General features: G+C 43.4%; 1 protein-coding gene across 1 annotated transcript in view; it reads left to right on the forward strand.

Moving 5' to 3' along the window:
* Positions 1-5,964: 5,964 nt before the first annotated feature.
* The window catches only part of ARF1 (ADP ribosylation factor 1), a 65,707-nt gene continuing 44,834 nt past the window's right edge, over positions 5,965-26,837 (forward strand). The window contains exon 1 of the mRNA XM_029588290.1: positions 5,965-6,149. The gene's annotated coding sequence lies outside the window, so the exon portion shown is untranslated. The remainder of the gene's footprint in view (positions 6,150-26,837) is intronic.

Here is a 26,837-nt window from a genome sequence, read left to right on the forward strand (position 1 = left end):
TGCTCCTTCTCCTCCTACTACTCTGACCACTACCACTCCAGCCCTCCTCCTCCCTCCTCTTCTCTCCTCCCCATGCCTTCCACGCTCTATCCTCTTCCACTCCACTCCACTCCTCTCCACTCTTCACCACTCCTCACCACGCCACTGCACTCCTCAATATAAAGGGAAAGATAGACAAACACACAAAAAATAGCACTCTTCTTTCTCACACAGATAAACACAATAGACAAAGGTAAACAGATGATAAACAAAAAATAGGACAATGCAATCAGATAATCGAATACAGAACTCCTCCAACCACTCACCAACACCAAACTCAACTCCTGACACACCCTCAAAGAGGCAGCAGCAGCAGGAAGCCGGTATATATAAATGAATAAAATGATATGCCATATGTAAAATGATGCTTGATGCGAAAGAGTATCATGTGATGCAATATGCACATGAATATGCAATTGTGGTATTTTGTTAATTTCCCTAACCACGTCCATCTTTTTATCGCAGAATGCTAACACGCCATATTTCTGCTATTTTTACTGCAGGTTGATGAATCCAGGGGTAAGTTCAATGGAGAGTAAAATGACTTACCCAAGGTCACAAGGAGCAGCAATGGGATTTAAACTATGGTTTCCCTGGTTCACAACCCACTGCCCTAAGCACTAGGCTACTCCTCCCTTGTAACTTTGGCAAGTCACTTCACCTTCCATTGCCACAGGTACAAACTTGGGCCAGAATGCATTAAACCACAATGTTTTTTTATGGGAGGGCTCCCACTATCACAGGGGGAAGGGGTGTCGCTGCAATAGTGGGGTCCCTCCCCTGAAAAAACACTGCGGCTCTGTGGCGCATTCTTTTGCAGCCAAACACCACAGGACAAAAGAATGCAGCTAGCAACCCTTTAGGTGTGATGGCTGTCCCAACCTCAAGGGACTGCCATTGCTTTAAAGCAGTGGTTCTCAACCGGTGTGTCGCCAAGAACACGTAGGTGTATCGCCACACTTCCCGGTCCACCACTAACCCAGCTGCTCCCCCTACCCAAGCGAAATAGGCCCTCCACCCGGGCTTACAATGCTGATAGCCCGGGCGGAACACAGCAGGAGAGCTGGCGTCAGCGGCATGCTCTCTTCTTCCCGCCCCACCCCCCCCTCACCGTGGCCCGGAAGAGGAAGTGGTGAGCATCAGGTGCATGCGTGGGAAAATGAGACCATGCTAGTGCGGGCAGCATTGGCCTGAAGAAAAGAAGAGAGGCGCAGCCTGAAGGATGAGCAGCGCAGCTCGGAGTAAAACGAGTAACAACGTCAACCCTCGCAGCCAATGGGGCTCCTTTCTCCGCGAGGGCTGAAAATGAAGGAGGTTGCTGCTGCCTTTAGGGTTGGGAGAAGGCTACTGCTGCCGCTAGTTCGGGGGAGGGGGAGAGTGAGTGAATGAGCAAACATGAGTGAGATAGCATGTATGTGAATGATTGAGAGCCTGTATATGTGAAAGAGAATATGGGGCGGATTTTAAGAGCCCTGCTCGCCTAAATCCGCCCAAATCCGGGCGGATTTAGGCGAGCAGGGCCCTGCGCGCCGGTGAGCCTATTTTACATAGGCCTACCGGCGCGCGCAGAGCCCCGGGACTCGCGTAAGTCCCGGGGTTCTCCAAGGGGGGCGTGTCAGGGGCATGTCGGGGGCATGTCGGGGGCGGGCCCGGTCGTCGCGGCGTTTAGGGGGCGTGTCGGCAGCGTTTGGGGGGCGGGTACGGGGGCGTGGTTACGGCCCGGGGTGGTCCGGGGGCATGGCCGCGCCCTCCGTACCCGCCCCCAGGTCCCGTCCCGGCGCGCTAGCGGCCCGCTGGCGCGCGGGGATTTACGCCTCCCTCTGGGAGGCGTAAATCCCCCGACAAAGGTAAGGATGGGGTTTAGACAGGGCCGGGCGCGTGGGTTAGGTAGGGGAAGGGAGGGGAAGGTGAGGGGAGGGCAAAAGAAAGTTCCTTCCGAGGCCGCTCCGATTTCGGAGCGGCCTCGGAAGATTTCCGAGGCCGCTCCGATTTCCGAGGCCGCTCCGATTTCGGAGCGGCCTCGGAGGGAACAGGGGTAGGCTGCGCGGCTCGGCGCGTGCCGGCTATACAGAATCCATAGCCTTGTGCGCGCCGATCCCGGATTTTAGCGGATACGCGCGGCTCCGCGCGTATCTACTAAAATCCAGCGTACTTTTGCTTGCGCCTGATGCGCCAGCAAAAGTAGGCCAAATCGCGTGGTTTGAAAATCTACCCCTATGTGTGTGATTCAGAGCCTGTGTGTAAGTGTATGACTGAGAACCTGTATGTGTAAGTTTTTGATTGAAAACCTGTTTGTGTGAAAGAGTGTATGTGTGATTGAGATCCTTTGTGTGTGTGAGAGATTATGTGTATGTAAAATTAAGAGCCTGTGTGTATAAGTAAGAGAGAGAGCATGTGTGTCTGTGTGTGACTGAGAGCCAATGTAGGTGAGAGAGCATGTATCAGGCCGATACAGTAAAAATTGCGGGAGTGCAGGCGAGCGCACAGGCCACTCTCCTGTGCGTGCAATTTAGTAAATTAATTTATTTAAATTAGGGCCCGCGGTAAAAAGAGGCGCTAGGGACACTAGCGCGTCCCTAGCACCTCTTTTTGGACAGGAGCGGCGGCTGTCAGAGAGTTTGACAACCGACGCTCAATTTTGCCGGCATCGGTTCTCAAACCCGCTGACAGCCACGGGTTTGGAAACCGGCGCTGGCAAAATTGAGGGTCCGGTTTTTAACCCGCCAGCCGAGGGCCCATTTTAAATTGTTTTTTTTAAATTTTTAACTATTTTTAACTTTTGGGACCTCTGACTTAATATCGCCATGATATTTCCCAGTGCCAAGAAAAATTAACGCCTACCTTTGGGTTGGCGCAAATTTCTGAAAGTAAAATGTGCGGCTTGGCTGCACATTTTATTTTCTGAATCGCGCGGGCATAACTAATAGGGCCATCAACATGCATATGGATGTTGCGGGCGCTATTAGTTTTGGGGGGGTTGGACGTGCATTTTCGGCGCGCTATTACCCCTTACTGAATAAGGGGTAAAGCTAGCATGTCGAAAACGCGCGTTCAAGTGCAGGTTAACAGTGCGCTCCGCACTGTTAACCTGCATAATATCGCTATGATATTAAGTCGGAGGGTGCACTTTCCCGGTGCCGGCAGAAACTAGCACCTACCTTTGGGTAGGCGCTAATTTCTTAAAAGTAAAATGTGTGGCTTGGCTGCACATTTTACTTACTGTATCGCACGGGCATACCTAATAGGGCCCTCAACATGCATTTGCATGTTGAGGGCGCTATTAGGTGCCGCGGGTTGGACGCGCATTTTCCGCCCCTTACTGAATAAGGGGTAAGGGAAAATGCGCGTCCAAGGGCAGGTTAACAGTGCGCTCCATCGGAGCGCACTGTACTGTATCGGCCTGAGTGTTGGTCTTTTCTTAGGTAAGATGGTTACTGTTTGAGTACTAGAAATTGGTGCTGTTTTGGTGTGGGATGTTTACTATTTATGCAATTTCTGTTCAGACAGAGCACTTATCTTTTCCTTGTGTCATTCTTAACAATAAAAATAATACTGGACCTTTATTTTTTATTTCTGCCGTGAATTGTAATGAGCAGTGTGTCACACATGTGAGCGTGGTCTGTCAGGTGTGTCACGATGGGAAAAAGGTTGAGAACCACCTCTTTAAAGGGCTTCTGCCAAAAAAAAAAATTGCTGCGGCAAAAAAAAAAAAAAAGAACAGGAGTCAGGGCTGAACCCCAGTTCAACCTAGGGCCGTTACCTTTACAGATGGCCCTGACTCCTCAAACTAATAAAAAAAAAGGTCTGCCCAGCAAGCTTCCCATGGTAGTATCTGCTATGCAGGTAACCCCCATCTATCGGTCAGTGCTGCTTGACGTGCTTTGCTTATGGACTTGTCCGCAGAAGTAGCCCTGTGAGGTTTTTTTTTTCCTTGATGTTTGCGCATCAGTACACCAGACTGTAAAAAAGTAAAGGCTCGTGTTGGTTGTCCTTGAATCCAAATTTCTCTTTCCTTCCAACCCCATCATTTATTGTTTATTTTGATTTGATTTGCTTGCTGAGCCCAAATCAACTTTCAATTAAAAAAAAAAAAAAAAGAAAGAAAGATCACCCTGTTCTCCCTCCCCAGACCATGCTTACCTTTTCTGCAGCATCTCTGAAGTAGAAAAGGACAAGAGCGATCCTTAGTTGATCTTACCCTGCCAGTGTCTGGTTTAAAAATGGTGCCAGCCAGCCCAAGGCCGACACCATTTTGGGAAACAGCTGTAAAACATATGGATATACAAGAAAATGACATCGGCATTGGCCTTGGGTCTGGCTGGCACCATTTTAGAACCAGTCACCGACGGGGCCAGAGCGATTAGAGATCACTCCTGCTCCTTTCTACACCAGAGACCTTTCTGGAAGGATTAAACATGGTCTGGGGGAAATAGGACTACCAACTGGCTGGGCCTCACACATACATGTCCACTAGCCCAGGGACACCACACCTCCTCTCTCCTGCCCAGCAGACATTATAAGCTGCTCTGAACAGAATCAAGGGAAAATGAAGGTGTGCAGGGACAGGAGAGTCTGCATGTGCTTTCCCTCCAGGACCACCTCTCACCAAGAGGGGGTGTGGTTTTGCCTTCACCAGTTGATTCTGCTCCAGCCCCCACAGCGATGGGGCTCAGAGCAGCTTACAATTATAAGTTAAATTTCTATGGACAGGGAAAAGGACATTTTCAGGAAGGAATGCTGAGCAAGGGATGTGGAGGAGAGAAGAGGAGAAAAAAGCTGGGGAGGGGGACTGCAGAGGTGGCAAGACGTTCTAGGAAAGAGAGGTAGAGGGAAATGCTGAGAAGGGTGGAAGAGAGAGAAGAGGTACAGTGAAAAGAGGAAGAGAGAAAGGGAAGACATGCTGGGAAGGAGGGCAGAGAAAGAGGTGTGAGATGCTGGGAAACGGAAAGAGAGACAGGAGATATGGAGAGGAAGAGGGGCTGAGTGGAGAAAGGCTTGGAAGGGAAGAGAGACTGGGGAGATGCTGGCAGAAGAGAGGGGAGAGGTACTGAGAGAGGAGAGATTTGGATGGAGGGAGAAAAAGGGAAGATGCTGCAGGGGGAGAGAGAAGGGTGATAAGTTCAACGGTAATAGTGTTGGAGAGAGATGCTGGGGAAAGAGGGGGAGAGATACTGGGAGGAAGCGGGAGAGTAATGCTGGTAGGGGGGGAGAATAGAGGGGGCTTCCAGAATTCTGCCGCTAGTCTCCTCACTGATACCTCTATTCAGGGCCACATCACTCCTGTATTATTTTCTCTGCACTGGCTTCCCATCACATAGCGGATACAGTTAATACAAACTTACAACCCCAACCTCGGGTGCGGACTGCTACCCGATGGGGGCCATAGAAGAATGCTTCTCTTCGGGGCTGGGACCACTCACCATCACAGTAAATCTCCCCCCTTAAATTGTAAGTTCTCTGGGGATGGGAAAGTACCTGAACGTAATCTGCTTGAAGTGCCTGAAAAACGGAATATAAATCAAATAAATAAATATAGGTTTCGGGAGTTGAGATAGAATGGTAGTCAATATGTAAAAAAATAAAAACATAAAAAGAAGCCCATTTACAGAAGTTTGCTGAGAGACCTTTTAAGTGTTTTAAACAGCTCTGCAAAAGGGTAATAATGTATCTGGCACTGTATAACTACTTTGAAACCCCTACGCTGTGATAACCATATTTCTATCAATAAAGTTTATTTGAATTTAAAAAAAAAAAAAGCTTTCCTCCCTCTCTGCAGAATAGCGCATGGGCACTAGCGATATTCAGGTGCTGACAGAATTCGTGCTCTTCCTCCTTTCCCTCGCTCGCTGCTGCACTGTACCACGCGTTTGAATAAATAAATAAATAGCACAAGTTATAAGTAGGGGGGGGGGGGGCTGGGAGCGGGTCGTGACGCAAGTCGCTGACTTCCCAGACGCCCCCGCGGGCGGCACTGACGTGGCCGGCTGTTGGAACCCGCCATCTTGTGGAAGCCCAAACCAACGCCTTGGAGAGGAAGCAGCCGAGCGGACGCGTACCGCCGAGACCTAACGAGAGAGGAGAGGTGGCAAGAGGAGTGAGAGCAAGCACGGGTGAGGGAGACTCGGGAGAACCTGGGACACGGGGGCGGGCGGGAGAGGAATGACCGACCCTGCCTGCGGGACATGGCGGATAAGAATAGGCCACGCTGTTTGTTCTTCGGGAGGTGGCTCGTTTCGGTGCTGCCTCTTGCTAACGGGTCCGAGTCTACTACTACTGTTGCGCCTGTTAGTATTGTCGGTGCGGTTGCCGGAGAGTTGGCCGGTCCTTTTTTTTTTTTTTTTCCCCCATCTGCTTCTCTTGCTATTGGGCCATGAGCGTTTCCTGTCCAGCGCCGGGAGGCTCAGGCCCGGGGAGCCGAGCGTCCTCTATTAAGCCCTTACAGAGAGGCGGCCTACGATGCTGCCCCCAACCCTTGAGTGGGAAGTGGCGGCGGCGCCATTTGCTTCATGCTAGGTCTTAAAGTTCTACTTCCGCTTCCCGGCTTTGCATGCTGACTGAGCCGGTAACATCGGCAGCCCGCACACGTCTCCTGTGTAAGGGGACTAACTTTTCCGTGAACCGTAATTGGAAGCTCCGGTCATGTGCTAGCGGAGCCATGAAATACCTGTACTGGGCCTTTTAATAGTCGTCTTCATCCCCGCCCGAAACTCAAATTTAGTACTAGTGACATTCGCATTGAGGATGCTTAGAGCTTGAGGGAGAACTGACGTGTGAGTAATTTGGGCTGTTGCGAGGAAATAAAATCCGTCTGGGATTCTGGATCTTGGGCAGTTTGGGTTGGGGATTTAAGACCTGAGTTTGTGGCTCTGTTGCTCTGCAATTAATTATAGGTTATGGTGCTAGGATGTTAGATCCTTAAGTTCAAAATCACAGATTCGAAGCCAAAATTTGCAGTCCAAATATTCAGTATCAGCTACTAAAGGAGATACAAGAGAATTGAAAGGTCCAAACTTGAAATTTGTGCATAGAAAGCCAAATTTTTCTTTTATTTAGATCAGCAACTCCATTGCTCAAGTGTCAAGCAAAATAGTCCTTTTTAGGGTCCCCCAACATGGACCCTGTGTTTCGCCTGAAGGCTTGTCAGCTTTATGAATGTTACTGTACATTTGTTTAACTTGTCCCTCCCGATGCAGCCTTTGAGTTAAACTTGGGATCCCTGTCGGGGGACCCTAAAGAGGACTATTTTGCTTGACACGAGCATATGCACAAATTTCAAGTTTGGACATTTAAATTCTCCTGTATCTCCTTTGGTAGCTGGTATAGATCCTTGAGTTCAGCCATCCAAGTTTTACTAAACTGTTTTGGAGGAATGTTACATAAAACATCTTTTGTATGAGACAAAACACGTAATTGTAAGATATCCAAAAATATTTTTTCTTATAGCAATGGGAAAACAGCAATGATGGATTTTTGGAATTTTAAGATGACTTTATAAGATTACTTCAGAAACTGCACATCTTTTGACTTCCCAAAAACATTGAAAAAAACAACATAACCATTAGTTGATACCTTCTACCCCATCAGTACTGTGCTTTTACTTTTCTTTAGAACAATCTGCACTAGAGAATGTGGCAAAAAATACGGCGTGGTGAAGATGGAAGATTGACCACCTTATATTAAAGGAACAAGGTAGTCTGTGGGTCTATAAAAAAGTAGAAAAAGACCAATTGGCACATCTAGTCTGCTCAGCTATCCCAGTCCACCTTGTCAATGATATACTCTGGCTATCAGCCATTGAGCATGACTGCTTGTAAATCATCAATTATAATCCGGGGCAGTTTTTTGTCACCTTTATACTCTGCTGTCTTGGGTAGATGAACATGCAAGATCCCCTATTTAATTCCCACTCAGCACACTGCATAGCCACAAACTCTTTAAATAATTTAATCAGATGCCACTACTAGCATGGTTGTTGCCCAAAAATATGGCTGCCTAGGTCCCTTGTGTAGCCTACCAGTAGAATCTATATGGGTAGAAATCCCATGTGTGTTGGGTAAGAGTATAGTGATAGGAGTATACTATTATCCACCTGGCCAAAATGAGCAGACAGATGATGAAATGCTAAGAGAGATCAGGGAAGCTAACCAATTTGGTAGAGCAGTAATAATGGAGATTTCAGTTACTTCAATATTTTCTGGGTAAATGTATCATCAGGACATGCTAGAGACATAAAATTCCTGGATGGAATAAATGACTGTGTCATGGAGCAATTGGTTCAGGAACCAACGAGAGAGGGAGCTATTTTAGATTTAATTTTTAGTGGAACACTGGATTTGGTGAGAGAGGTAACTGTGGCAGGGCCACTTGGCAATAGTGATCATAAACATGATCAAATTTGAACTAATGACTGGAAGGGGGACAATATTTAAATCTACAGCTCTAACACTAAATTTTCAAAAGGGAAACTTTGATAAAATGAAAATAGTTTAAAAAAAATTAAAAAAAACCTGAAAGGTGCAGCTGCAAAGTTAAGTGTACAACAGGCTGAACTTTTTAAAAATATACAATCTTAGAAGCACGGTCCAGATGTATTCCATGCATTAAGAAAGGTGGGAGGAAGGCAAAACAATTACCGGCTTGGTTAAAAGTTGAGGTTAAAGAGGTTATTTTAACCAAAAAAAGTCCTTCAAAAGTTGGAAGACTGATCCATCTGAAGAAAATAGGAAAAAGCATAAGCATTGTCAAGTTACGGTAAGTGTAAAACATTGATAAGGCAGGCTAAAGGAGAATTTGAAATTAGGTTGGCCGTAGAGGCAAAACCTCATAAAAACTTTTTAAAATAATTCTGACGCAAGAAACCTGTGAGGGAGTTAGTTGGATAATTAGATGACTAAGGGTTAAAGGGGCTCTTGGGGAAGATAAGGCCATTGCAGAAAGACTAAATTAATTCTTTGCTTCTGTGTTTACTAATGATGTTGGAGAGATACCCGTTCCTGAGATGGTTTTCAAGGGTGATGATTCAGATGCACTGAACCAAATCACAGAACCTGGAAGATGTAGTAGGCCTGGTTGTCAAACTAAAGAGTAGCAAATCACCTGGACCGAATAGTATGCATCCCAGAGTCTGAAGGAACTCGAAAATGAAATTTCAGATCTGTTAGTTAAAATTTGTAACCTATCATTAAAATCATCCATTGTACCTGAAGACTGGAGGGTGGCTAATGTAACCCCAATATTTAAAAATGGCTCCAGGGGCAATCCAGGAAACTATAGACCAGTGAGCCTGACTTCAGTGTTGGGGAAAAATAGTGGAAACTTTTCTAAAGATCAGAATAACAGAGCTTACAGAAAGACATGGTTTAATGGACACAGCATGGATTTACCCAAGGCAAGACTTGCCTCACAATTCCTCATTTTTTTGAAGGGGTTAATAAGCATGTGGATAAAGGTGAGCCAGTGGATGTAGTATATTTGGATTTTCAGAAAGTGTTTGACAGAATCCCTCATGAGAGGCTTCTAAGGAAACTAAAAAGTCATGGGATAGGAGGCAGTGTCCTTTTGTGGATTACAAACTGGTTAAAAGACAGGAAACAGGCCGATATAGTAAAAAATCGCAGGAGAGTGGGCGAGCACACAGGCCACTCTCCTGTGCGCGCGATTCAGAAAAATAATTATTCAGATTAGGGCCCGCGTTAAAAAGAGGCTCTAAGGACACGAGCGCGTCCCTAGCGCCTCTTTTTGGACAGGAGTGGCGGCTGTCAGCGGGTTTGATAGCCGACGCTCAATTTTGCGGCGTCTGTTCTCAAACCCGCTGACAGCAACGGGTTCGGAAACCGGATGCCGGCAAAATTGAGCGTCCGGTTTTCAAGCCCGGGGCCGATATAAAAATAATTTTTTTTGATTATTTTTAACTTTTGGGACTGATAGGAGGTCCCAAAAGTTAAAAATAATAAAAAAAAAATTATTTTTATATCGGCCCCGGGCTTGAAAACCGGACGCTCAATTTTGCCGGCATCCGGTTTCCGAACCCGTTGCTGTCAGCGGGTTTGAGAACAGACGCCGCAAAATTGAGCGTCGGCTGTCAAACCCGCTGACAGCCGCCACTCCTGTCCAAAAAGAGGCGCTAGGGACGCGCGGGCCCTAATCTGAATAGTGTTTTTTTTTCTGAATCGCGCGCACAGGAGAGTGGCCTGTGTGCTCGCCCACTCTCCTGCGATTTTTTACTATATCGGCCTGTCTGTTTCCTGTCTTTTAACCAGTTTGTAATCCACAAAAGGACACTGCCTCCTACCTTTTTCTGTCGGTCTTTTTTGAGATGGGATGACCAGAACTGCCCACAGTACACTCAAGGTGTGGCTGTACCATGAATCTTTACAAAGGTATTATAATATTTTCTCTCTTGTTCTTTATTCCTTTCCATGTTCCTAATACTCAGGTCAATCCAGTAACGAGTGGTAGGAAGAGCTGCTTTAGTGCCCGGCGCACCCGCGGTTGCTGCACGCACAGTCCAGCTCACCTACCGCTCGATCCTGTATGTAAATAGCTTGCAAATGCAAGCTGCGTCTAAGAAGCGTCCGTGAAGCGTTAGGCCCGCGCAACCCATTTTACTGTATAGAGCACTATACAGCGCCTAAACAGTAACCTGGGTGCGTGGGCCTAACGCTTCACGGACACGCTGGTATCTGTCATTTCAAATAACATTTGAAATGACAGGTACCAGGAAGTGGATGGTTCTCTAACGCTCGGGATTGTCAGCCCTCTCTGCCCTCCTCCCGAAGCAAGGCGCGAAAAGCAGCCTTGCCCCGGGAGGAGGGGAGAGAGGACTGGCAGTGTGAAGCGACTTACTTTTTTTGCAGCCCCCTTCCGGAGACGGACATCGGCGACGAGGGACCGCGGCTCCCCTGCCTCCAGCTGCCCGCGAAGATAGACGCATCGCACGGGCAAAAGCGGCCCCTGTGCGTGCAATTGGGTCGCTCAAGATGTGACGTCACATGCTGTGACACCAAACGTCGTGACGTCACATCTTGAGCGGCCCAATTGCACGCACAGGGGCCGCTTTTGCCCGTGCGATGCGTCTATCTTCGCGGGCAGCTGGAGGCAGGGGAGCCGCGGTCCCTCGTCGCCGATGTCCGTCTCCGGAGGGGGGCTGCAAAAAAAGTAAGTCGCTTCGTCGCTTTACACTACCAGTCCTCTCTCCCCTCCTCCCGGGGCAAGGCTGCTTTTCGCGCCTTGCTTCGGGAGGAGGGGAGAGGACTGGGGCTGCCCCGGAGACCAGCACCCATGGATGCGGCCAGGGCAGGTGAGCAGGGGCTGGGGGAAAGTTTGCCGCCTACCCTTACCCCTGCCTCTAACGCAGGGGTAAGGGTAGGAGGTAAGTTAAGTTAAACGCGCGGCAAAACGGCAGGGTAAAAAAGCGATAGTCGGGGTGCGCGTTACTGGATGGTAGGGAATAGCTAATTCGATCGTTTACATGCAATATACATGCCGCGTACGGAAGGGGTTACCCGGGGATTTAAGGACGCGGTAAGAGTAGGTTAAAGGGGATTGTGGATCGCAGGAAGGGCTAACGCGGCCGGAAAGTGAGTAGAAAGCGGGTTAGGAGCGGGGTAAACGCGGCCCCACTTTACTGGATTGACCTGACTGTTTGCCTTTTTGACTGGCACCGCACACTGAGCCAAAGATTTCAAGGTATTGTTCACAAGGACTCCAAAGTCCTTTTCCTGGCTGGTGACTCCTAACATGGAACCCGGCATCGTGTACCTGTATTTGGAATTATTTTTCACTACGTATGTGCATTACTTTGAACTTAATCCATGTTAAATTGCATCTGCCATTTAGAAGCCCAGTTTCCTGTTCTCACAAGGTCCTTCTGTGTAGTTCTTCACAATCCACTGCTATTTTAATGACTTGAAACAATTTTGTCACCTGCAAGGTTGGTCAGATCTTTTATGAATATGCTAAATAGCACAGGTTCCAATACAAACACCTGGGGCACACCACTAATATGGAAAATTTACTCACCTTCTCGTTCCTGTCTTTTATCCAGTTACCAAGCCACAACAGGATACTGCCTCTGATCCCATGACCTCCCAGTTTCCTAAAGAGCTTCTCATGAAGGACTTTGTCAAATGGCTTCTGAAAATCCAAATATACTATATTGACTAGCTCACCTTAGCCTGCATGTTTAACACCCTCAAAGAAATCTAGTAAATTGGTAGGGCAAGACTTCCCTTTGCAAAATCCATGTAGACTCTCCTCCATTAAACCATGTCTATTTACGTGGTGGCTAATTTTGTCACTTTCAGCCATTTTGCCAGTACCAATATCTGACTCATCGGTCTAGAGTTTCCCAGATCAACCTTAGAGCCCTTTTTAAAAATTGGCATCACATTGGCTACTCTCCAATCTTCTTGTACCATGGCTATTTTAAACAATAGGTTGTAAATCACCAGAAACAGGTCTGCAATTTCGTTTTTTAGTTCCTTCAGAACTCAAGTGAATATCATCTACTCCTGATGAGTTGTTCTTTAGTTCAGCAGTGCTCACCTCCAGGCCCCGAGCCACAAAATGGTCTGGTTTTCAGAATTTCCATATTATGCATGAGAGAGATCATTATATGCAGCTCTCTCATGCATATTTATTATGGATATCCTGAAAGCTAGGCTTGTTTTGTGACCCTCAAAGACCAGAGTTAGTAACCCCTGCTTTAATTTATTATTACGTCCCTTAGTTTCACAGTGATTCTGTATAATTGCTCAATCACCATAAAAAAAAAAAAAAAAAAGCTTCTGGTGTGGCTATAACTCTGCTGTTTTTGTCCTGCCTGACCACTCCTTTTACCCCTCAGTCACCCAGCAGCCCAACTGACTCCCTCACAGGCTTTTTGCTTTGAATATACTTGAAAACATTTTTATTACTTGTTTTTATCTCTGTGGCAAGCTTCTTTTATACATTTTTTTCTCAGCCTGCTTAATTACTTTTTTACACCTAACTTGCCATTGCTTTGCCCTGTTTTCCTTATTTGATTCTGCTTTCCATTTTTTGAATGATCCCCCCTTGTCTTTCATTGGTTCTCACTGTTAAACCACATCAGCTTTTTTTAATACACAGAATAGTTTTGTCTGAACTTCAAGGATGGTAATTTTAAACATTCTAGATTTATTAACCCCTTATTTTATGGCTTTACAAAATTACAATTTAGGGTTTATAGAAATTAATTCATGCAATTTACTTTTACCCAGAGGATAACAAATTGAACCCTGGTCTTCCTTGCTAAAACCTTGAGGCACATAGCATGGTAGTTGGAAAATCTAAGTAGCAAATGTATTATCAACATATTGTGGATCCAGGGTTCAATAAAAGCATTCAGGTTCAGGCACACAAAATGCTTGCCATAAAATATCTAAAATAGTTTACTGAGTAAAGAAATTTCGCAAATGTTATGTAGTGCGTGCACCGCACATGAAAATTTCTTGATCTGCCCCTCAGTTTAGAACTGTTTTCCTTTCCTGACTTTTTCTTATGACTAAGATTTCTTTTTTTTTTTTGGTTTATAGCATCTGTGAGCAGTGATTGACTCATGCAAATACTAGACACGTAATTTATTCCAAAAAAAAAAAAACATGAGCAGGCTACTCTTCTTTTTTTTTTTTTTTTTTCTTTCATTCCCATGGAAGAATTTGAACCGAGGATTAAAATTAAAAGAACTGATCAGATAAAATATTCCACTTAGCAGGAGTTGCCCTTGCTAACAAGTATTAAATCTGGACAACAGTGGTAATGAATCAGTTTTTTCAAATGACTGATTCAGTTCTTTGATACAAATGTGGGTTATAGTTTAAAGAGATTATATATAAACAAGATATGCCACTTATATCATGCTGCCGTTATGAATACAAAATTTGTAAGAATAGATATTTTTAACTAAAACACGTGTTTTTTACTTCAATTAAAATTCAGTTGATTGCAAATAGAGCTATTTTTTTAAGGGCAGTCTAAATAGTGTACAGCTATAAAAAGATAATAGAAAATGCAAATGTTCAAATTAGATATGCAGATGTCAATTTGAAAATGGCATGAACATTTCATGATTAATTTTTTTCCTTTGGTATGGAAATATTATGATAATATTTGTGAATTTCTATGTAATTAGCATGTTATAGACATTTTTCCCCTATAGGAAACTAGGCAAGAAATGGAGTTGGCTAGTTTCCATAGGGACTAACCAAAAGCAAGGCAGCTTTCAAAACATTTGTTAGCCATTGGCAGGGCAGCTTTAAAAACATTCAATGACATAGGGTGCTCTGGAATCTCTGAGACTGCAGTTGAGCTGAACTGGCCTATTTCCCTTTAGGGAGAAAAAATAATTTGAAGTATCAGGGACATAAAGTGCACATAAAAACTGTGCATTAGGGCAGTGGTTCTCAACCGGTGTGTTGCGACACTGTGTGTCACCAAGAACATGCAGGCATGTCGCCACACTTCCCGGTCTCCCGCTGACCCAGCTGCTCCCCCCCCCCTCCCCCCCTAAAGTGAAATAGGTCCTCTGCCTGGGCTTAGAATGCTGATAGCCTGGGCGGAACGCGGCAGGAATGCTGGATTCAGCGGCACCAGCATGCTCTCTTCTTCCTGGCCCGGAAGAGGAAGTGGTGAGCATCAGGTGCGTGCGCGGAAAGAAGAGACCATGCTAGTGCGGGCAGCATGGGCTCAAAGAAAAGAGAGGCGCGGCCTGAAGGATGAGCAGCGCAGCTCGGAGTAAAACGAGTAAGAAAGTCAACCCTCGCGGCCAATGGGACTCCTTTCTCCGCGAGGGCTGAAAATGAAGAAGGTTCTGCTGCCTTTAGGGTTGAGAGAAGGCTACTGCTGCCGCTAGTTTGGGGGAGGGGGGGGAGTGAGTGAATGAGCAAGCATATGTGTTTGAGAGTCTGTATGTGTGTGAGAGAGCATGAATGTAAGTGTATGATTGAAAACCTGTTTGTGTGAAAGAGTGTGTGTATGTGATTGAGATCCTTTGTATGTGAGAGGGATCATGTGTATGTATAATTAAGAGCCTGTGTGTATACGTAAGAGAGAGCATGTGTGTCTGTGTGTGTGATTGAGAGCTGGTTTAGGTGAGGGACCATGTGAGTATGTGATTGAGAGCCTGTGTATAAATGAGAGAGCATGTTTGTAAGCATGTGTATGAGAGTCTGTGTGAGAAGACAGCATGTATGTGTGCGATTGAAAACCTGTATGTGTAAATGTGTAATTAAGAGCCTATATAAGAGAGAAAAAGCATGTGTATATGTGAGCGATTGAGAGCCAGTGTGAGAGAGAGAGGAGAAAGTTGCAAGTAAACCATCCCTCCTGCTAATTCAAAACAGTCTAAGGGCACCTGGATATCAAACGTTCCCAGGTATGCAGAGCAAAACAGTTATTACTTTTCATTTTTGGGCCTTTGTGTCTGCTATTTTGAAATATTTTATTGGTATCTAGAAATTCTTGATATGAGTAATTATTGGATATTCCATTCATCATCTGTTTTGAAATAATCTGTTCTTTTTGTTAGTATGGTTTTGTTGCTATTGATTTTATTTCTTGATTTGTTTTATAAGGACTGGTGGTGTTTCTTTTTTTTCCTTTGTTACATTGCATACAGAGACTCTGGCTTGTTGCGGTTTCCAATTCAGTTTTTGTCTGCATGCTTCTAGTTATGTGTTTTGGTCTCTTTATTAGGTGAGGATCAGCACATGTGATTCAGGTGAGGATTTCTGCTGGCGTGTAGTTTCTGTGTAGGGCTCTATAGTAGCCATGTTCTGTTTCCTAATAGGTGGTGTATGGGTGTCTTAAGGCCTGGTGTAATATTTTCAGTATTGTGTTTACTGTTTGAGTACTAGAATTTGGTGCTGTTTTGGTGTGGGATGTTTACTATTTATGCAATTTCTGTTCAGACAGAATACGTATCTTTTCCTTGTGTCATTCTTAACAAAAATAATACTGGACCTGTATTTTTTATTTCCGCCGTGAATTGTAGTGAGCAGTGTATCACACATGTGAGCGTGGTCTGTCAGGTGTGTCACAATGGGAAAAGAGAACCACTACACTAGGGGGCTTGTTAAGTGTTATCTCAGGTGCACATTCAAATAGAGTAGAATTGTAGCCTAGTGGTCAGAGCAGTGGGCCCTGAACCAGGGAAGCTAGGGTTCAGTTCCCACTCAGGGATTGCTAAAGGCAAATTTACCTCTCTCTGGCAAAAATATGTGGTGAATAACCTTTTGGGATCTGTACTTGGACCAGTGCTTTTTAATATATTTATAAATGATCTGGATAGGGGTACGATGAGTGAGGTGATCAAATTTATGGATGACACAAAATTATGCAGAGTAGTTAAATCTCAAGCTGATTGTGATAAATTGTAAGAGGACCTTACGAGACTGGAAAATTGGGCTTCCAAGTGGCAGATGAAATTTAGTGTGGACAAGTGCAAAGTGTTGCATATAGGGAAAAAGAACCCTTGTTGTAGTTACACAATGTTAGGTTCTATCTTAGGAGTTACCACCTGGAAAAAGATCTAGGTGACATAGTGGATAATACATTGAAATCGTCGGCTTAATGTGCTTTGGCGATCAAAAAAAACAATGTTAGTAATTATTAAGAAGGGAATAGCAAATAAAGCGATGGAGGTCATCATGCCTCCTGTATCGCTCTGTGTGAGACGGCATCTTGAATACTATGTGCAGTTCTGGTTGCTGCATCTCAAAAAAGATACAGTTGCACTGTAGAAAGTGCAGGTAAGGGCGACCAAAATGATAAGGGACATGGAATGGCTGCCTTATGAGGTAAAGCTAAGGAAGTTATGGCTGTTCAGTTTGGAGAAGATAAGACTGGGGGGGGGATATGATAGAGGGATACAAAATCATGAAAGGACTTGAAAAAGTTAATTTAAATTGGTTATTTACTCTCTCAGATAATAGGAGGACTAGGGGCACTCCATGAAGTTGGCAAATAGCTCTTTTTAAAACAAATCGAAATAAATTCTTTCACTCAGCACATACTTAAGCTCTAGAATTCATTGTCAGAGGATGTGGTTACAGCAGTTAGTGTAACTGGGTTTAAAAAAGTTTGGATAAGTTCCTAGACAAAAAATCCGTAAACTATTAATTATTAAGCAGTAGTAGCTTGAGATTTATTTAATGTTTGCATACTTGCAAGGTACTTGTGACTTGGATTGGCCACTGTTGGAAACAGGATACTGGGCTTGATGGACCCTTGGTCTGACCCAGTATGGCAATTTTTATATTTAGAAATTTCTGCACCTAATATTGTTCCACACCCCACGCAACAGTGCTGGTTGAATCTGCAGTGAAGCAAGCCAGGAAGACCAGACTAAAACACCTCTCCAGGCAAACAAGGCCATTATTTGGACAACTTTGGAAGAAGGTATTCCAAGCCTCCATGCTTAATGCCAAGATCTAACACATCCGTTATCTGTACAAATGCCTCCAATCCTTAAATTCTGGTGGTGAACAGGTGGCGGGTGAAATACCAGAGCAACCAAAGTATTGCTGATATGGAAGAAGGCTTGCCGCAGCTGCTCTGCACAGTCTACAAGGGCTTTGACACGTCAGCTCGCACTTTGGCGGCGGCTATTGCAGCCAGAAAGATAGAGCTTAGAGCGAGTATAGTTTGAAAGGATGTTCATGAAAAGCTCACGGACCTCCCAAGCAAGGGAGACAACTTGTTTGGAGAAACCCTACTACACACATTGGACTGCAAAAGAGCGTTAGCCTACTATAATCAAAGGATTAGTGCATCAAACAGGCATTCACAGCTTTTTCTGTCCTTCAACCCCGAAATGTCCAGGATTACCATTTACCAAACGAACGCTAGCAAACTGGTTGACTCAATGCATCCATTTCTGCTGTTCTACCAGACCAGAGCGTTTTGGCATCAAAGGTGAAAGCACCTCAACTGAGAGCGATGGCTACTTCGATTGGCCATCTTTGGCAGGTGCCAATTCAAGACATGCTAGACCGCTACGTGGTTTTCGTTGCATACCTTCACATTTCACTACTGCCGCCATCAACATGCCAGTTCGGATGCTTCCATGGGGCAGGAGATTCGGCGTTACGCTACAAATTCTTAGAACTGCTCGTTGGACTGTCCACATCTGACAGGGTCACAACACACAGATGATCGTACTCCTATCCGGAAATGCAGAGCACTTCGGATCGAGCAACCTCCTATGCTTTGTTGTTTCCTAGCTGTGGACTCCCAGACAGCATGGCTAATTTAGCCTGTTTATCTGAGGGGAAAAAAGTAAGTTTGCTTACTGTAAATGGTGTTTTCCCTAGATAGCACGATGAATTAGCCATATGTTCCCACCCACCTCCCTGAACACGCTATCCTTTTGCCTGCTCTCTACCTACCTTACTGTCTGCTCCTGTTTTTCAATGCTTTCTAATCAACTGAGGAGAGAGTCATGCGGGAAGGCACCACGCAGGTGTGCAGGAACAAAGTTCTTAACATTTTAAGACGTTCTCACATTGGGCCGCCAGGGGGTGCTCCCATACAGCATGGCTAATTCATTCTGTTATCTATGGAAAACACTGTTTACGGTAAGCAAACTTGCTTTTTTTTTTTTTTAACCTAAATTTTTCAGAACTTTGAAAATAAGTCATTGTCTTGTTATAACATTTAGTGTGTGTAATTTAGGTTTAAGACAGGTTTCCAGTTTGACACACACTACAAATTCTTTAAATATTTTAAGCTACTGTATAAGGAGTTTTTGCCATTTATCTTGGAATTTGTCCCAACATTGGTGCACTACTGAGATTAAGGCTACCTATGATCTTGCTTGGCAAAATCATGCGCAAAAGAAAATCACTAATGCTTTGCTCACAGGATAAAAATCCACTCCCTCCAGACAGATGAGTGTAGGGGGTTTTCAAACACGGATTATAACTCTATTTCTCTAGCGGTGCTGCTGTGCTACTATATCTTTTGATGAGCCAACATAATTTATATAGCAATTTAAAAAAATAAATAAATGGAAGAAAACTGGCTCACATGATGGTATCTGATTTATATGGTATAAGTGATGACCTTGGTACCGGATGTGTTCCTGGGCCTGACAAGCTACTGTGGCTACCCAAGAAAGACATCATTAGTCCAGGCCTGTGGAAAGTCATTAGACTAGAGCAGAGGTGCTCAAACAGTCCTAAGCCAGTCAGGTTTTCAGGATATTCCTATTGAATATGCATGAGAAATATTTGATTTGCATGCAGTACCTCTTGTATACGCAATCTCGTGCATATTCATTAGGGATATCCTGAAAACTTGACTGGCTAGGGTGGCCCATAGGACCGGTTTTCACACCCCCTGGACTAGAGAGGAGTAGGGAGAAAAATAAGCAAAGAAGCCAGAGGGAAAAGAATCAGAAGGGATAACATAAGCAAAACATGGAAAACAAAACTAAATGAAAGAACAAAAAAAGTGCTAAATAAGCTAGTGAAAACTTTTTTCTTTTATCTCTTAAAAAAAAATTTTTTTTTGATTGATTGTCCAGGTTTTCAGAAAAGCCTTTTTCCATTCCTGCAGGCACATATACTTAAGTGTGGTTAAATTCGCAAACACGAGTATGTGCATTAAAAGCAATGTTAGCACACACAAACTAGATGTTTGTACGCTAATGCTTTTAGCATGCACACTTTGAGGTGAATTTTAGAAGCCTGGCACGTGCATTAACGAGGGGGTGGGCGACTAAAGTCAGGTTCGCACGTGCCAAGCAGATTTTAAAAGCCACCAAGATGCGCGCTCATCTCAAAAGTTTGCAGAAAAGGGTGAGGTGTGGGCGAGCTCTGGGCATTTCAGGTCATAAGCCTGAGAAGTGCGCATAAATGCGCAACCTGGCACGCGCCGAGGTCCCCTGCCTCATGGATGATGTGCAAGTAAAGAAAACTAGGCACACCTGCAGGGTTAAGGGTCGGGGGGAACGAAGGCTGTTAAACTAGGTGGGTTTGAAGGGCCTGTCTTGAAACTGGGCGAACTGAGGACAAACTGGGAATAGCATCGACATACACCCCTTTTAAAATCTCCCAATTTACACGGTAGAAGCAGGGTTTGTGTGCACCTGCTTAAAATTTGGTGCACGCATATGCGTGTCCAGGCTTTTTTATAATATGCACACGTATGTTGTGAAATGGCTGAGTCCCTGGGCGCAGGCCGATATATGCTCGAAATGTGTACACGAGTGCTGGTTTGAAAGTTACCCTTCCTAGCTTTTGAGAATTTACTTGTAAAACCCATGGAAATGAGATGCAAAATTTTGCCAAACACCTCATTACCTATTAACAGAGATAAAGTAATCGCATTCATTGCTTCACATTTTATTGCCCGAAAATTAACGGCACCTTTAAGGTATAATATAGGTTATTGCGATGAAGCCCACTAGCTTGCATGTTCTTGGAAGATGTTAACACTTAAGGTACAGTGGCCTCAAGGTGATGACATCTCACACAATTTCTCTAAAATAGATTGAGTGTAAATTTTAGAAAACAGAGAACCTCGTAATAAGGATGCAGAGTTTCACTTCCTAATCTGTGGAAATGGTCGACAAGCAAGAACATAAGAGGTCATGCTGAGTCACACCTAAGGACTATCCAACCCAGCATCTTGTCTCTGACTCTGGCTACTCTGGGTCACTAGCATGTAGGAGATTCATTCATTGTTACTTCCAAGGACTTAGTTGAACGATTTTTATTAGACTGACCTAATATATATGTTGGTAGCTTTTGAGCTACAGATGATGTCCAGGACACGGTTTTTTAGGAACCAGGGAAGAGAGTTTTTTTCTTAATCTGAGGGTTTTATGTTGGGGGGGTGGGGGGCTTGCTTATATTTGTTTTGGGTTTTTTTTCTTGCTTTACTCCCTTTTCTGCCTTCCCTTTTATCCATCTCTTCCGTCTTGCTCTCCCCATTTCACTTCTCCAGTCATCCCTCCAGCCTTTTACTTCCTTTCTTCAGCTGTCTAGCTAACCCACTGGCCATATTGGCCCAGGTCATTGTGTCTGTGGTAGGGTGCTTTCCTAGTCAGTAACAGTGGCCTCTTTTCTGCAGTTGGTGAATAAGTGCTAGAATTTTTATATCCTTGCTCCCAGTGTTTTATACTTGCATCTTCAACCCACCTGCTCTATACACAGTGAAGTTTCATATGCCCCTATTCTTTGTACCTCACCACTTTACCAAATATTTAAGTGCCATTCACTGATATTTGTGACATTCCTGATATCCCAAAAATAGAACAGTAGAAATAGACATTCTAGATGTGTTTCCCAACAAATGTGCCTTTAGCCTTGATCAAATGTTCCATGGAAAAATCACCACTGCTTTATGCTTGGATTCAGGCCAGCACCTGTGCCCTGCTCTTGAAACCTTTCAGCAAAAAGAGACACCTGTAGTGTCTTAAGTATAAGAACGCCTTTCTGAGAGCTTCTGTAATCCGTGCATGCTTCTTCCTAGCTACAGTATGAGGCCCAGAGCATGGCAATTAAGATAGTATGCAGAGAATGGATAACTGGACCCTACAATATGTAGTACATAGCACAAGTTCCTCTTCCCTCTCCTTTCAGTCCTATCCCTAGGCTGAGTGAGATTATACATTCAGCACTGGATGTGACTCGCTCTGAGTTCAGTAGCCAGTTATATAAATGAATGAAGTTTGCTAAACTTGTATGTTCTTTGACAGGTAGGGCTGAATTAGTCATGACACCTGGTGTCATTGAACGGATTTCTTTCTTAGCTAGTAGAGCTTTTCCTCTACTGAGCATGTATGGGAATTCCCATGTGGGTGTTGCCTCGGGAGCCCCCCTTAATCCTTTTTCGTCTTGAACACTAACATGGATGTGTACCTCATTTCTCTTTCTGTGAAAATCTTTAAGAAAAAAGTTGCTGCCTCACTGCTCGGCTGCCCTCAAACATTTTCAGTGCTACAAAAAAAAAAAAAAAAAAGGAAGATTAAGAACATTTCTCTTTACCATGTCCAACAAGAAGAAATCCATGATGAATGAACTTAAGGATTGTATGGGGTCATTTACTAAGCATTTTTCCCATAGACACAAAATGGGGAAAAAACCTTTAGTAAATAACCCCCTGTATTTGCTGTAAAAATATCCATTATCGATGGACACATCCTTTGCTACCGCAGCCTAGGACTGGACCACAATCAGGCCAGCTGTTACAAAGGTGAAAGTATGTCTCCACATACTAAAAGGAAAATGAGGGCCTGAAAATATAGGAACTAAGTTTTTCAGAAACTGCAGTTGGTCCTCCTGAAGCACAGCCTTCAGCAATCAACCTATTTGCATTAGAGCAAAACAGAAAGCTAGAAAAGTTTTGCTCCATTCTTCCCAGCAAACTCATGCTCAGGTCATTTTTCTGCTCAATTGGAATGCAGATCTCATGTATACTTTTCCACCAATTTTACTGAGAACCAGAATGATGCAAAAAGTACTCAAGCAGCAGGCCCGTCTGATCCTCATAGCTTCAGCATAGCCCAGACAAGTATGGTTTGCCTATCTAGAACAGCTGTCCAGCATGGCTCTGATCTCTCTCTGATCAGATCCATCCTTACTAACTCAAGAAGAGGGATATGTATTTCATCCAAACCTTCCGTCTTAACTTGACAGACATTGAATGCTCAATGATCTCTAGATTGGCCCTACAAAAGGAAGCAGAGGACAATAACATAATTTGCCTTACTGGGTCAGACCGAGTTTCCATCAAGCTCAGCATCCTGTTTCCAACAGTTGCCAATCCAGATTACAAGTACCTGGCAAGACATAAAACCATCAGCTTTTAAGTGGAAAACGTTCTGCACATGGTATCAAATAATACGTTTGGATCCTTTCACATGTAAATCTAAAGGGTTACTGAACTATTTGTTTTCTCTCTCTCTCTCTCTCTGCTTGAGAACTTAACACCTCATCAGTAAGAGTTTATCTCTGTGCCATAGTACCTTACCATACTTCACTCAAGGAGGATAAGCTAGTCTTCACTCATCCCTTAGTTTCCAAATTCATGAAAAGCTTATGGCATTCTAAACCAACTGTGAAACCACCTGTTCTATGGGACTTAAACCTGGCCCTGGCAATGGTGACTGAAGCCACCATTTGAACTACTGGAATCTGCTCAATTTAAGTTCCTAACATGGAAGGTAATATTCCTTGAAGCAGTCACTTCAGCCAGGCAAGTCAACTAACTTCATGCTTTGGTCCATTATACTCTTTATGTGCAGGTTCCACAATAGGATTTTGCTCCGCCCTTAAATTTTCTACCGAAAATATCCGCTTTCTATATTCGTGTAACCTATATTTTTTTTTTTCTGAGACCACATTTTTCTGAGAGCGCCCGTCATACCTTAGTCTGTAAAATGGTCTTGGTTATTACAAGCCACTTTGTCAGGCTTTGCAACTGTCTTATGATCCAAACAGACTGGGCATAGCACTTGTCAAACTGGCTAGCATATTGCATTGTGCACTGCTATACATTAGCAGGCCTACAGATTCCATCAAGGCTCATCAAGTTAGAGCCATGACTTGCATCAATGGCTCATCTGTGAGCTGTACGGCTCATTCATCTGCAAAACTACAACATGGTTGTCAGTACACACCTTTTGCATCCCATTACTGTCTGGACAGTCTCTTTTTCGAGTATTGAGGGGAGTGTACTTTTAAGGTCACTTTGAAAATACTCAGGCAATTGGCCAGGTGCACGCACAAAGCATTCACTCACATTTTACTGGATGTTATTTATTTTGAAATGTTGTAAACCGTTGTGACGGCTACTCCAAACGACGGTATATAAAAATCTATTAAATAAAATTAGCGTGACAAATTTGGACAAGCTGTTTTGAGTAAGCTGTTCACCCAGTAGTCTGTACTCTCCACAGTGGGGTCCAGGTTACTTTTGTAGTAATTATGCTGCAACCCTTAACTTGGGACTCACCATGTTGTGGGCACCACATCTTGAAGTCATTAGCTATCAGAAAGAGAAAGCTTTGGTCCCTGATTCATTTGCAGCACAGCATAATGTCCACATTAGTACCTTACAAGGAGGCCGATGCAACACAGTGCACTTGGATGAGTCCACGACTTTACCAGCGCCTGGAGGTGTGTTTTGGACACTCATCCAAACAAGCATGAAGCTATTAGCACTCATCACATGTACATTCATGTTGATGAAGCTATTAGATATTCTGCCCCCGATGTGCACATTTTTACTCTCAAATTAACGCCTGCCCAAAGCAGGTTTTAATTCTTGAGGAGCCCCAAACGTTTACAGAAAAGCTGAAAATACTGCTTTTCTGAAGGTCCTCCAACTTAATAGCGTGGTGATGATTAAGAGTAAAGCAATGAAGGTTGGGTTACCTGGAGTGGTTATTATAATGGTCCTAAGAGTGCTATCTGTTTTTCTTAAATTCTTAGACATTAGAAGCAATGTTTAATATCTGAAAAATTATTATAAAGTGTCTTATGTAAACAAATGAAAGGTATAAAAATGTTATGATTACTAAGCTCATGGCTGCACGTCCAAATTGCATCGGCAGGTTGCAGCTGAGGTCACAGCTTTTAACCCATTAAAAGAAAGTTGTCCTTTCTATCTATTTTTTTATTTATTTAGTTAGTGGTTTTTATATACCGATTACCGTTTGCACATCGTATCGGTTTACAAGGAACATAGTGGTTATATAGTATAGGTTTTCAGAGAACATTGTGATTAAAGGAATAGCGTAGTTAAGAGTAAACCATTTACATAGAACAAATTGGTAGAGTGCATAACTGGAACAAATTAATATTTACATAGAGCAAGGTTGAAGAGTAGGGTTAACATAAGTCTAAGTATAAAATAAGCTGTAAATGATAAAACGCAAGAATATAGCAGGAGTTTAAGAGTTTATATAGTGCGGTTGGAGGCATGTGGGATTGCGAAAATCAGACAAAACAATGCAAATATATTTATACATGTTTAAGGGTGAGAGCTAAAAGACATATAAATGTAACGGGAGATGGGGAGAAGTGAGCAAAATGTGAGGAGGGACTGGGGAGAGGCAATTCTCAGGGGGAGGACCAAATAAGGGGGTTGCTAAGGAGGCTTAAGCACTATCTTTTAAAGGCTTGATCAGTTTAAAGGCTTGATCAGTTTACTCATGTATGTATATATATGTATGTATATATATATATATATGTATATATATACTCATATACTCATATATATATATAATCAAATTTTTACTGAATGCTTTGATTTTACTGAATGCTTTGATTTTACTGAGTTGCTCCGTTTTTATTTATTGGCTCTCACCTATATATTATCTCTTAGGAGTAATGATGTTAAACTTATGAAATGGGGCACTAAGGAGAGAGAACCATAAAGGACTCCTTATTAAAGATTTGCCCACTTAGCGCAATCTGACAGAGTTATGAACCTGAGACACCCATGTCATGGCTAATTCAGCTTTGCTTGTCAATGGAGAAAGCAAATTTGTTTCACCAGACAGCAGGATGAATTAGCCATGTTAAATACCTGCCCCGAAATCCTAGAAACTACCTAGCTAGAATTAGCTCTAAAAAGTGACCTTGTCATGACTTTTTACACAATACTTAATTCTGGAACTGACAGACAAAATGTGCCTCGTCAGAATTTTTTTTCAGGAGATATGCTGTAGTGATACGCACATTCTCTGTTCAATAACTTCATAAACAAAAGTGTGCATTTTAACTAGTAAATCGAGCAGATCTGACTTAAAACTTGATTCATGTAGACAATTCTTTGCAGGGTTTTTTGTTTTGTTTTTTTCATCTGGAGATTCCATTTATAAAACAAAGTGGAAAGATGTAAGCCATTTAATGTGGGTTGAGGCAGGATATAGTGGCTGACCTTGAGGTTGATTCTTAGTCCTTTGAATTTTTCTGCTCTGATGTTTTAACTAAGTTACTTTGCCATTCTGTGCTTCTGATGACTCACCTATAATTGTATCTAACAGCATTTTTCCTTGTTCTTTACTGTTTTCAGAAACTGTCCTGTAGTATCCTTTATGGTTTGAAAAAAATAAACTTCCAGAAACTCTAATGCCCAGCTGCATATATGATCTTATGAGATCTAGCCCTATGATTTGATATAAGGCAATTGAAGGCTATAATCCTAAAGTCTTATTGTGAGGGCTTTATAGATCATTTAAGATCTTGTATGCAGTTGGGAGTTAGTTTTTGCATATTACTTGGTGTTTGTCCCTGCTACAACTTGGGCACTTTTGTTTTTATCCTAGTTTGAAACAGTAAATGCCACAGTGATCTGTCCTAAAAATGGCTGTAGGCAAATTTCTGAACTATCATGCTTATGTAGTACAGTTGAACCTCTCTTAGATAAAAAGTGCCAACTAAATTGGTACACTGTTAGAACAAAAAAATCTTTTATGCTGATGGGAAAATGGAGACTTGTTTTATAGCTTTTCACAATTGATTTACATGGTGCTTTAATATGTTAGTTAGCCTAGCCTTATGATAAGAAAACAAGAAAATTTTGTCTGAGCCAGATTAGCTTTCTCCCTAAGATTTTCTCTTTTTTTTAGCTTATCTTTTAAGTGTGTTTTTTCCCTGTAAAATTTTATACCCACAAGCTGTTTTACAGTAAAGAATCACTCCTAAAGCATGATGGTGAGATCTTGTACAGGAGATTCTTGACAAATTTCATGTGTAGGTGATCAGGGGAGAGTGGTGTAGTAGTCAAGCTTTGATAGAAGAATTTAGAGTCTGGTCTAATAT

This window comes from Rhinatrema bivittatum, chromosome 2, assembly GCF_901001135.1.
Source record: "Rhinatrema bivittatum chromosome 2, aRhiBiv1.1, whole genome shotgun sequence".
NCBI lineage: Eukaryota > Metazoa > Chordata > Amphibia > Gymnophiona > Rhinatrematidae > Rhinatrema > Rhinatrema bivittatum.